The sequence below is a fragment of the Myxine glutinosa genome, chromosome 9, assembly GCF_964187855.1.
Source record: "Myxine glutinosa chromosome 9, kmMyxGlut1.1, whole genome shotgun sequence".
NCBI lineage: Eukaryota > Metazoa > Chordata > Myxini > Myxiniformes > Myxinidae > Myxine > Myxine glutinosa.
The window spans coordinates 12,979,598-12,991,155 of NC_136269.1; positions in this window are offsets into that span (position 1 = coordinate 12,979,598).

Sequence of the window (11,558 nt, forward strand, 5' to 3'; positions counted from 1 at the left end):
TCGCTGTTGTTTTTTTTTACCTCAGTCTTTCACGAACCTACTGTCCATGTCTGACGTGCAACTGAAGGTGCCACAGGGATGTGGAATGTATTGGTTTCATGCTTTAGCATTCACCGTTTCCACATTGTTTGTTTGCTTATGGCTCCCTGCGTAGCACGGGTACCTCGCTAGTATATATATATATATATATATATATATATATATATATATATATATATATATATATATATATATATATATATATATATATATATATATATATATATATATATATATAGATATATATATATATAGATATATATATACAGACTTGGCATTTAATATGGAATATTTTTTTTTTCTTGACTTGGGTTTACTTTCCTAACTCAGTATATCAATCTGGTGAGTTTCTTTTACACTTTGGTGATTTATTTGTTAAAAGAACCATGTCACTGATTGTCAGTCGCAGCAAGAAGTCAACAACAGGATTATATCACAGGTGGCGTGGCAAAATGTACGGACAGGTGCATTTGATGATTGGCTTCACAATCGGGTATATAAGGGTTGTTGCGTTCTGTATTAGTGGAAAACAACTGCTGCACGTCTCCAAAAGTTATTGCCGCTTCCTCTGGAGATCGTCGGTCAACTCGACAATGCTGTTTGTCATGGAGTGGTGGCTTTACGAAATTACGGCATGAAACAGCGTGCTATTGCTCGGCAGTATGGCATCACTCAAGGTCAGGTGTCAAAGATCCTGAAACGAAATCCTCAGAGGGGTGTCCCTACTCCAATACCGAGGCCAGGACGTCCCCGCAGAACCACAAGGAGGGATGATCGCCAGCTGCACCGGTTAGTCCGCAATGGCCGTACCAAGTCAGCTAATCGGCTTAGGGCTGAGTGGCAACAACTGACAAATGTGCCTGTATCCAGAAGGCTAGTCAACCAACGACTGGTTCAAGCAGGTTATCGTGCCAGGCGTCCCCTGAGAAAGCCATGCCTGACCAGACAACAACACGAGCGCCGATTGCAGTAGGCCAGAGAGCACCGTCAATGGCAGCCAGGACACTGGAATCACGTGATCTTCAATGACGAGTCTAGATTTCTGGTCTATCGTCAAGATGGCCACGTCCGAGTGCACAGACAAGTGCATCAAGCCTACAACAAAGATTGTATAGTGCCAAGAGTCCAAGCTGGAGGTGGTGGGGTGACCGTTTGGGCTGCTTTTCATGCAGGGGCAAAACTGACCTGGTTGTTCTGAATGGAAACCTGAACCAGTTCAAGTACAGGGCCATTCTGGAAGAAACATTGCTTCCATTTGCTCGTGCAGCCTTTCGAGGAAACTTTGTCTTCCAAGATGACAATGCACGGCCTCATCATGCTCGCATGATCCAACACTTTCTTGCTGACCGTGGTGTGGAGCATATGGAGTGGCCTGCCATGTCCCGGATATGAATCCGATAGAGAACTTGTGGGCAGAATTAACGCATCAAATCGACCACTTGGACCAGCAGCTGACCTCTGTGTGTGAATTGCAGCAGGCTATTGTCACTGCATGGCAAGCGATTCCTGTCCAAACCTTGGCAAATCTCGTGAACAGCATGACTCAACGTGTACGTGCTCTCCTGAATGCTCGTGGGGGTTACACGAAGTACTGAACTGTAATTTTACTGTCCATAATCCCAGTCGTAATTTAACTTTTGTTTTTGTTAAAAAAGAAATTGGCTAATGTGCAAAATAAAGAGATACTTCTGGAAAACGTACAGAAGTTTAACACAGTACTGTCCATGAATTGAGTTCGATATCAGTTTACATCACTTTCAAGGATCAATTTATTTGTTTTGAAATGTCAAATGTGGTTTTTGTTTCTTTTAAAGGTCACATTAACAAAATCTAGAATAATTTCAACATAATTCCAATGAACTTTTAGTTCTAAGACATCTTGAAAAGTAAGTTCACCCCCACAAAAAAAATATTCCATATTAAATGCCAAGTCTGTATATAGATATATATATATTGTTATGGATACGGGGGACGGCTCTCCCGTTAGCAAGGGGTGATTAGCCCCTTGTCCTGTTAAGCTGGCCGTCTCCCCGGTCCTGATACTTGTAACGCTCTCCCGCGGATGGAATGGATCAGGGTTATGGGTCCAGGGTGTATCCCGAATACCTTTATCCGTCCCTCCGCAGAACAGGGAGACAAGTACCGCTCGAACCCCGGTTTTAGATGGACTACTTGCCGAGCGGTTTTAGCAACCCGAAGTTCGAGCCATTAACAGTACTAAACCCGATCCTAAACGTTGGCCAAATCGTGCCACAGGTGTGCAATGATGGAAACCTCTAAAGCGACCGAAAGAGCATGAAGAAGTAGAAGACAAAGTAGGGAATAACAGGATTTATTATTATTTACACACAACTAAAGGAAGAAAAGCAATCAAAGTAATATACAAGGAAATGGAAGATTCAGAAGACACAGTGCAATATTATTAGCTTATCTATGAACAGTCTTAATTAATACCCCAGGACAACGGGAAAGACAGACGAACGATCACACTTACACGGGGAAATGCAGGCAGGAATGAATGGCTGAAGGTGGATGGCTTGGAGAGGCAAGGAAGGTTCAGCGGGGACTGGGCACGGTTGGGCCGGAAGGCACCGCTGTCAAAAAGCCGAGCCGCGGTCGTGGTTTCAAACTGCGCGGGCGAAATCCCTTTCTCCGCACTGCTGCATCGCACGCTCCTTGCGTTGCCTCCGTCCATATTTCCTCTGCAGCGCGGCACGTATCTCAGCTGCTTGGACTCATCTGCTCATCTCCAGTGCTGTAGCTCATCTCAACTGAGGTGGGGGCGTCTCCCGCGGGTTATATAAGCCCCACCCTTGGACCTTCGCGAACCTCCCAGATCGTTCTCTCTCTGCCCGCTCAAGCCAACCCCCTTCGTGCTGGGTTGGTTGAGCGGGGCCGACTCACTCCTCCTTTCTGTGACGAGGTGCGGAGACACGCTTTTCTTCTTCCAACCGACCGCGTGCTCAATGGAGTCCATTTGCGGCGAAAACCATCCAAACCTGACACCACTTTGCAGATGGGACCTACTCTTATTTAATTCGGTGCAATGGAGAGTCAAACTATTGGGAAACACAGCCTTAAACTACATATAATAAGGGAATAACTATTTAAAAGGATATATGGTGCCCTGCGTGTAGGTTTATGGAATTAACTAAGAGGACGAGCTTCGACCTTTCTTTACATTACGGAGGGTGACATTTCCACACAACAAAACCATAATTCTCACATTCTTTACACTTTCTCAAATTCGTTACAATATGTTCAAAACCCTCCTGGTCACAAGTGTGCCGCACTGACCGGGTCCTCAGTCGAGGTCCTCAGCATCATCCCGTTTCGGCCCTTCAACCTCGATACGGTCAGCTAAGGTGGGCCAGCAGGGGCACATACACATCCACATGCAGCAACTGCACCTGGATGCGTACATACCCCCACCCCCAGCCAGTGCGAACAACAACAACACCTCCACATCCAGAATCCACAGCACCAAACAAACATGGTGGAACACTCAAACACCCACCTTTATACCCTTCACCACTCACCAACAAAACACACCAGATCAATCATACACACACATACACACCCATACACACAGAACACCAACCAAACAACCACCTACACTTACATCATACACCACTCAACACACAAAAACACACACTCATGCAAAAATTAATTCATGCAAAAACACACACCCTCACCCACTCACTCATAAACACAAACTAAGAAATAATAATCGTTTAAAAAAAAAAACCAAAAAAAAAAACCACACATAACCAACCTACACCGTTCGACGTGCCTCCATAAACTTCCTCCATATCCAAAATGAGCCTTTCAAGGCAACCTGGGCCACCTTGTCACATATCCTCCTTCTTTCTGTCCCACACACTCCCAGCCTAGCAAGAAATGCAGAAAAGGAATTGCCAATATATCCTCTACACCCCACCTCAAATGGCTGACATGAAACTCGCCAACCCTTCTCCCGGCACTCTGCCTCCAGCTCACTGTACTTTCCTCTCTTCCTCTCGTGCACCTCCTCCATGTTCCCTTCCCAAGGTACCGACAACTCCCCTAAGATGACCTGTCTTGTTGCACTCGACCAAATGACAATGTCAGGCCGCAACCTTGTCACACAGATCTCCTCTGGGAATACCAATTGTGGCTTTCGGTCCACCACCACCTGCCAATCACAAGCGTCTGACAGCCCTCTTGCTTTCCACCTCCTCCTCTTTCCACCTCTTACCACTTGGCCCTCTTTGACAAACCACACCTCTCCCCCATCAGTCTCCTTCTCCACTCTTCTCTCTCTCTCTCGACCTCAGCACCTCTTGTTGCACCATCTGCACCACCACCGCCAGCACCTGATCATGTCGCCACCTGTATCTTCCTGCTGCCAATGCTACTGAGCATGCACTCAGTGCATGCTGCACCGTTCCCACACCTCCACACAAATATCATCTCTCCTCCAGCAACAACCCCCACAATCTCAAGTTTACTGGTGACGGAAGCACATCATACGTTGCCCGCAACAGGAAATTCAACAATATTGGCTCCATCCTCCAAATCTCTTGCCACTTCAACATCCTCACCCGCACACCTTCCCACCTAGTCCAAGCACCTTGCTGTGCCTGACCGACTGCTTTCACATATCTCCCCTCCTCTTCCTTTCTTCTCAACTCCCTCTCAACCATCTTCCTCCTCTCTTTCACACATGCCTTCCCCCATCGCTCATGCTCCATCCACCCCAAGCCATGCTTCCCATGCTGTACCAATGTGTACCATCCCCATGACCTCCTCCTGTTGCAACCACTCCTCCATCTCGTCCAACTCTGCTCTTGCATTCCACTTCCGACTTCCCTTCTTCTCTGGGAGAGCATTCTTTACCACTGCATCACTTGAATCCCGCAACATCATGAACTCCCGCACCCTCACCACCTTAATCTCCTCGGTTAATGATGTCAAGGGAAACTGGAGTTTTCCACCCTGACCATAAAAGGCAATGTTCGTCAAACAGCGTGGCACTCCCAACCACCTCCTCACAAACCCACTCACCACAACCTCCATCCTCACCACCTTAAACTCCTCGGTTAATGATGTCAAGGGAAACTGGAGTTTTCCACCCTGACCATAAAAGGCAATGTTCGTCAAACAGCGTGGCACTCCCAACCACCTCCTCACAAACCCACTCACCACAACCTCCATCCTCTCTACATGCCCAATTGCAATATCATACATCATCATCCTCCCTTCCGTGGGCCTGGTGTTGGCTTAGCGGTTAGGGTGCCGGCTTGGGATCCTAGGATCCTGGGTTCGAATCCCGGTCGATCGCTGAATTAACGCCAGGGGGGTTGACTCAGCCTGTCATCCTTCCGAGGTCGGCAAATTGAGTACCAGCTTGCTCGGATGAATGATCCCGGTGTGTACCCCGGTTTAGAATAGGTACACCGTATCCCTGCGCATCGTAAGAGCGTGACCAAGGGTTGGCGTCAGGAAGGGCATCCGGCCATAAAAACATTGCCTCAAACAGGGAACCATGATTGTCATGGGGCCCGCAAGGCTAACCCCCGCTCTAGCGGGGATAAATGGCCTTAAAACGATCATTCATTCATTCATTCATCAATGGCCACAATACTCGTGGCATCAACCCAAACTTCAAACACCATACCTTCAACTTAACTGGCAAACCACATCCATCAATCCTCTTCAAACCTCTCAAAAGCTTGTTTCTGACCTCCTCCGCTCTTCCCACATCATTCAACTCCACTGTATACCATCTTCCCAAGCTCTTCGCAGGGGCCTCCAGCTCCACCAATGATGGAACCACCTCCCCTGCCAGCTCAAACCTGTGCATGTTATCCACCACTCCTCGTCTCACTACCACACTCCTCGACTTTCTTGCTTTAAATCCCATTCTTGCCCACCGCATCAACCTTTACAGTCGTCCCAGTACCTCTACTGCTGCATCAGCGGACTGTTGGACAACTGTCAGGTCATCCATGAAAGCAAACATTGCTGGCAATCTCTGACCAGGGGCTAGCTCCACTTCTTTCCCATGTCAACTCACCGCACGTATCAACAACTCCATAACCAGCACAAACAAAATCGGGGAGATGGTACATCCCATCGGGATCCCCACTTCCAACTTCTGCCACTCTGTTACATAGGACTGTGTCGCAAACCGCATCCAAAACTGATCATAATATGCTATCAAAAAATCCCTAAATCTCCGTGGCACCCAAAAGAAATCCATGGCATACCTGATCAAGGCATGCGGCACTGACCCATATGCATTCTCCAAATCCAGCCATACCACCGCCACATCCTTCCTTTGCCTCTTTGCCTCCTGCAACACTTGCCAGACCATTGCCGAGTGTTCAATGCATCCTGGTGATCCTGGTATTCCTGCCTTCTGCACAGAACCATCCACAAAACCATTCCCTCTGATGAAGCCTGAGAGCCGTGCCGCAAAGACACTCATCAATATCTTCCCATCTACATCGAACAAATGATATTGGTCTAAACTGCTCCAGTGTCACAGCCTCCTCCTGCTTTGGAATATAAACTCCTTCTGCCATAGTCCATTGAGTGGGCACCACTCCTTGCCTCCATACCACCTTCAGAGCCTTCCACAGATACTGCCTGATGCCTTCACAACTCTTAAACACCTTGTATGGCACTCCACTTGGTCCTGGAGCCGATGCCGCCCATGCCTTCCTCAAAACTGCCTCAATCTCAGACATCTTTGGCTCTGACAAATCAAATGGAACACCTGGCTCTGTCGGTCTCACCAATCCTTCGATGTCCTACACCACTTCCTTCCGCCTTGTGTCTGCATACTTGACACGCAGGTGACCTTCCAACTCTTCCTTTGGTACCTTCAGTACACCAAATCGAGACGGCTCCAACAGATCCTTCATAAACTGAAAAGGCTTCTCAAAGAACCTCTTTCTCTTCCTATGCCTCTCCTTTCTTCGCCTCCTCATCCTTTCCACTCTCTTCAACTTCACCAACCTCATCCTCACCTGCTTCGTCAACACCTCAAGCCCATTCCTCTCCCCTTCCACAGCCCTCTTCCATCTTCCATTCAAACTCCTCAACTCCATTCTCAACTCATGGATCTCCCATTTAATGGTCCTCCACCATCTTTGCACTTGAACAACGGACTTCCAAACTTCGTAACGTGCCGCTAGCTGGGCACGCTCCTGCAGGGTAAGACGTCCAGCCAGGTTTGTAGGGCTTCCGAATTTCAAACAAAAAATAATCTGAAACAAAACCAACACAGGTTAAATTCTCATACATTAAGGAACAAACACTAAAAATTTGAGAAAAATATTACAATAAAGAAATAATTTCTAAATATTTTAAAATAGGGAGTTACTTTTCAATCACCCTATATATATATATATATATATATATATATATATATATATATATATATATATATATATATATATATATATATATATTGTTACGGACGCGGTTAAGATGTTATTTTGACCGAGCGGTGGTGTAACCGCGGCCGAACAGTTATTCCCCGACTAACCCGATTCAACCCCAAACGTTGGCCGTATCGCACCGCAGCTGCTCAATATGGAAAACTCTAAAGCGACCGAATGCAAAGAGGAAGAAGACGTACAGAAGAGTAACTGGGTTTATTATTTACACATATAATCAAGAAGAAAGCAGTCACGTTTATTTACAGGCACATGAGACGCAGGTGACACAGTGAAATCTTTAGCTTATACAAGCTTAATTACCTACCCAGGACAGAACAAACAAATACGACTCACACGGGGAATGATGACAGGAATTGGCTGGAAGGAGAGGAAAGTCCACTGGGTCCGGCAGCACGATCCGCACGTTGGGCAGCCGCCGTTCCTTCGCGGCCCTGCTCCAAACTGCCGTCCAGGCCTCACGCTGCTGTGGCTGCAGTTTCGGTGGCTCCAGCTGCAGTAAATGCAGTTTCGGTGGCTCGAGCTGCAGTAAATGCAGTTTCGGTGGCTCGAGCTGCAGTAAGTGCAGTTTCGGTGGCTCGAGCTGCAGTAAGTGCAGTTTCGGTGGCTCGAGCTGCAGTAAGTGCAGTTTCGGTGGCTCGAGCTGCAGCTCAACTCTGGACTTCTCTCGGGCTCAACTCAAAGCGCCTCTCTGGGACCCAACTCAAAGCGCATCTCTTGGACTCAACTCAAAGCGCATCTCTTGGACCCAACTGCTTGGACTCCCTCTCGTCTCTCTGTAGAAGCTCATCTCCTCCGGGAAACGCCCTACCGTGGGTTATATAGGCCCCGCCCCTCAACCTTTGCGAACCTCCCCGATCGCTCTTCCTCCGCCCTCTCTAGCCAAACCCCTGGCTCATGGTTGGTCGAGTGGGGCTGGCTCACTCCTCCCCTCTATGATGAGGTGGAGACACGCCTTTCTTCTCTGACCCTGCCTCGTGGTCAATGGCGGTTATTGGAGGGGAGGTAATTTCCAATCGACGAAAGGGGGAATGGAGGTTTTGGGAATGGGAATGAAGGGAATCTATCTCTTTCACTGGTGCAATGGAGTATTTCAATTAATGGGAGACACAGCCTTACCCTAAAACACATAATAAGATATAACTATCGAACAGGGGTATTCTATGATTGGCTGACGTGCATGCTTTTGGACTAATTATGGGACGCCCTTTGACCTTTACACAGCTCCGGAGGCAGGAGGCGCAGAATAAACAATAATAATAATACACACAATAAAAAAAATACAGTCCTCATATTCGCAACAATATATATATATCTGTGCAGTGTCTTTGTTGTGTTGTCCTGTGTTGTCACTGAGCTACTTTCTCAAACTTTTGTGCAATCGTACCAAACTTCTGGTATGCACATATCTCTCCCGTCGGTATGTCCTAAGGGTATTTTATTTGAAAATTTTTCCAATATATATATTTTTGGGTGGGAAAAAATTTTTTTTCAACTTCAATTGTTTATAAAATGTGATATCACGTATATTACAAATACATTTGTGCAAAATAATTGTTTGAATTATGATTGGTTTAAATCATGACAACACAGCAACTCCGGTACAGTCATTATCCTCAGCTAAAATAAGCCCGTTCCTCAGTAACGATGCTTGGTGAGGCGAGCGTAGCGAGCCGAGCCAAGCTAGTATATATATACTAGCGGGGTCACCCGTGGGAATCCCACGGGCATGGATGTGTGTGACATTTCGACATATTGAGTTAGATGCTGCACCTGCACATTCAGTTATATAAAATGGTTACTGGCAATTGATCACATCCACAAATGATGTAATCCACACAATTTATGTACTTTACATAACGTTAATAGGAATACATGCCCGTGTAGATGGGAAATACAGTTTGTTTGAAATAAATCACAAATATCAGAAGAAAGTTTTTAAAATTTAGAACTATTCTCACTCAGAGTTAAACATCACCGTAATATTATGCGGTTGCTTCAACGTTTTCGGTGAATTATATGTCATCATTGTGAGATTTTTTTGGAATTTTTTTTTTTGAAATGAGATTTTTATATTTTAAAAAACGGCAAAAAAGCATCAGAACAGCTGTGAAACAGCATCAAAGCAGCAGTGAAAAAGCATCAAAACACTATCAAAACAACAGTGGAAAGCGTCAAAACAGCAGTGAAAAAGCATCAAAACACTATCAAAACAACAGTGGAAAGCGTCAAAACAGCAGTGAAAAAGCATCAAAACAGCAGTGAAAAAGCATCAAAACAGCAGTGAAAAAGCATCAAAACAGCAGTGAAAAAGCATCAGAACAGCAGTGAAAAAACAGCAGTGAAAAAGCATCAAAACAGCAGTGAAAAAGCATCAAAACAGCAGTAAAAAGCATCAAAACAGCAACAGTGGTCCGGTGATTTTTCAATCACCGCAACTAAATGTGTCGGAGTAATTAACTATTTTCCTTCGTGCCCTTCTTTTGTTGCCTGAATGGTGTCACTGCAGGACCTCCGGGTAAACAACATTATGGGTGAAGATTCCACTGTGGCCATCAATTTTTCCCTGTTGGCCATTACTGACTACCTTTACCTTGACATCCTCAAATCGTTTAGCACGCGACAATGCAACATATAAATTGGCCATGGCTGAAGACGGGTTCTGGTAAGTAAATCCCAACTTTGTGTAATGTTTGACCTTGACTCTTGTTTATTGAGAAAGAGAATGCCACACGAACTGGAAATTGATGGCGTTTGAGTACGAATGGTAGTGTTGTATCGGAAGGTGCAATACTAATCCTGGGTATAAATGTGCGTGTTCCTTTGTGACTGCCAGAAATTATTTCTCCGTCTATTATGTTTGGCAACAATCTTTTAACAACCAATCTTGCACCATTGCACAGTCCCTGTTCCGGATCAAAGTTACGGAGTAACATGATGACAGCACCATCTTTGAGACGAAGTTTGTGCAATGGCATTCCAGAAGGAGTTAATTGATTTAGGAATTCCATAGGATAATTTAGTGCCTCTTCAGGGTCATCACAGACAATGGAATCAGCGCTGAAGTACGTCTTTTCTTCCCCAGGAAATGCATCCAGTATCTTATCGTTGATCACAAATGTGGATTCATTCTTTGGACACAACACGGCTCGTTGTGCCAGCGCATCATAGTTTGAATGGATTTCGTTCAAAATACCGAAAACAGCCTCTGCTAAAGAAATGTTGTCTTCTACACAGATACGATCAGGCAGTCGTATTAAATCTGAGTCAGGAATTGTTTCTACAGTCCCATTTCCAACCGACAGTAACCATTTTGAGAATTCTTCGTCATCTTTAGCTCTCATGTTTGATGTTAAGTTCAGCTGTTTGAACTTTGGCCACAACTTGCTACGCTTCATGCATGTGGCAATGATTGCTGCAGGTGCAGTGCGAGGTACAACGGGCAAAACCTGCCTGAAGTCCCCACCAAGAAGTAAGACCTTTCCACCAAAAGGAATGTTGTTGCTGGTTACATCCCAGAGACATCGATCAACAGCCGCTAAAGCATATGCTGGAGCCATAGGTGCTTCATCCCAAATGAATAGGTTGGCCTTCCTCAGGGCATCTGCATCTTTACTCGTAGGTGATATGTTGCATGTGGAGTTTTCCAAAATGGGCACTGGCAATTTAAATCGATGGTGCGATGTACGGCCCCCTGCTAGCAATGTTGCTGCAATGCCCGAGTACGCCATTGGAAGAACCAAACGACACTGGCCTCGCAAGATGTGCAGAAGCGTATTATAGAGAAAGGTCTTGCCACTTCCGCTCGGTCCATCAACGAAAAACAACCGGTTGCCTGTGTACTGGTCCCTACAATGAACGGCCTGGAGGACCTCATCTACAATTTGGATTTGGTCATCATTTAGTAGTTGTCTGTTGTTTTCACCTTTTTCATGTTCATCTCCCGGTACATACTGATAATCATCGCTCGAAAGATCTTCAACAGTGTCTGGAGGTACTGGTAACTGAAATGCTTCCAAGGTCTGTCCATGTCTCAGGAGGAAGGACTGTATTTCTCGCAATGCCATGAAA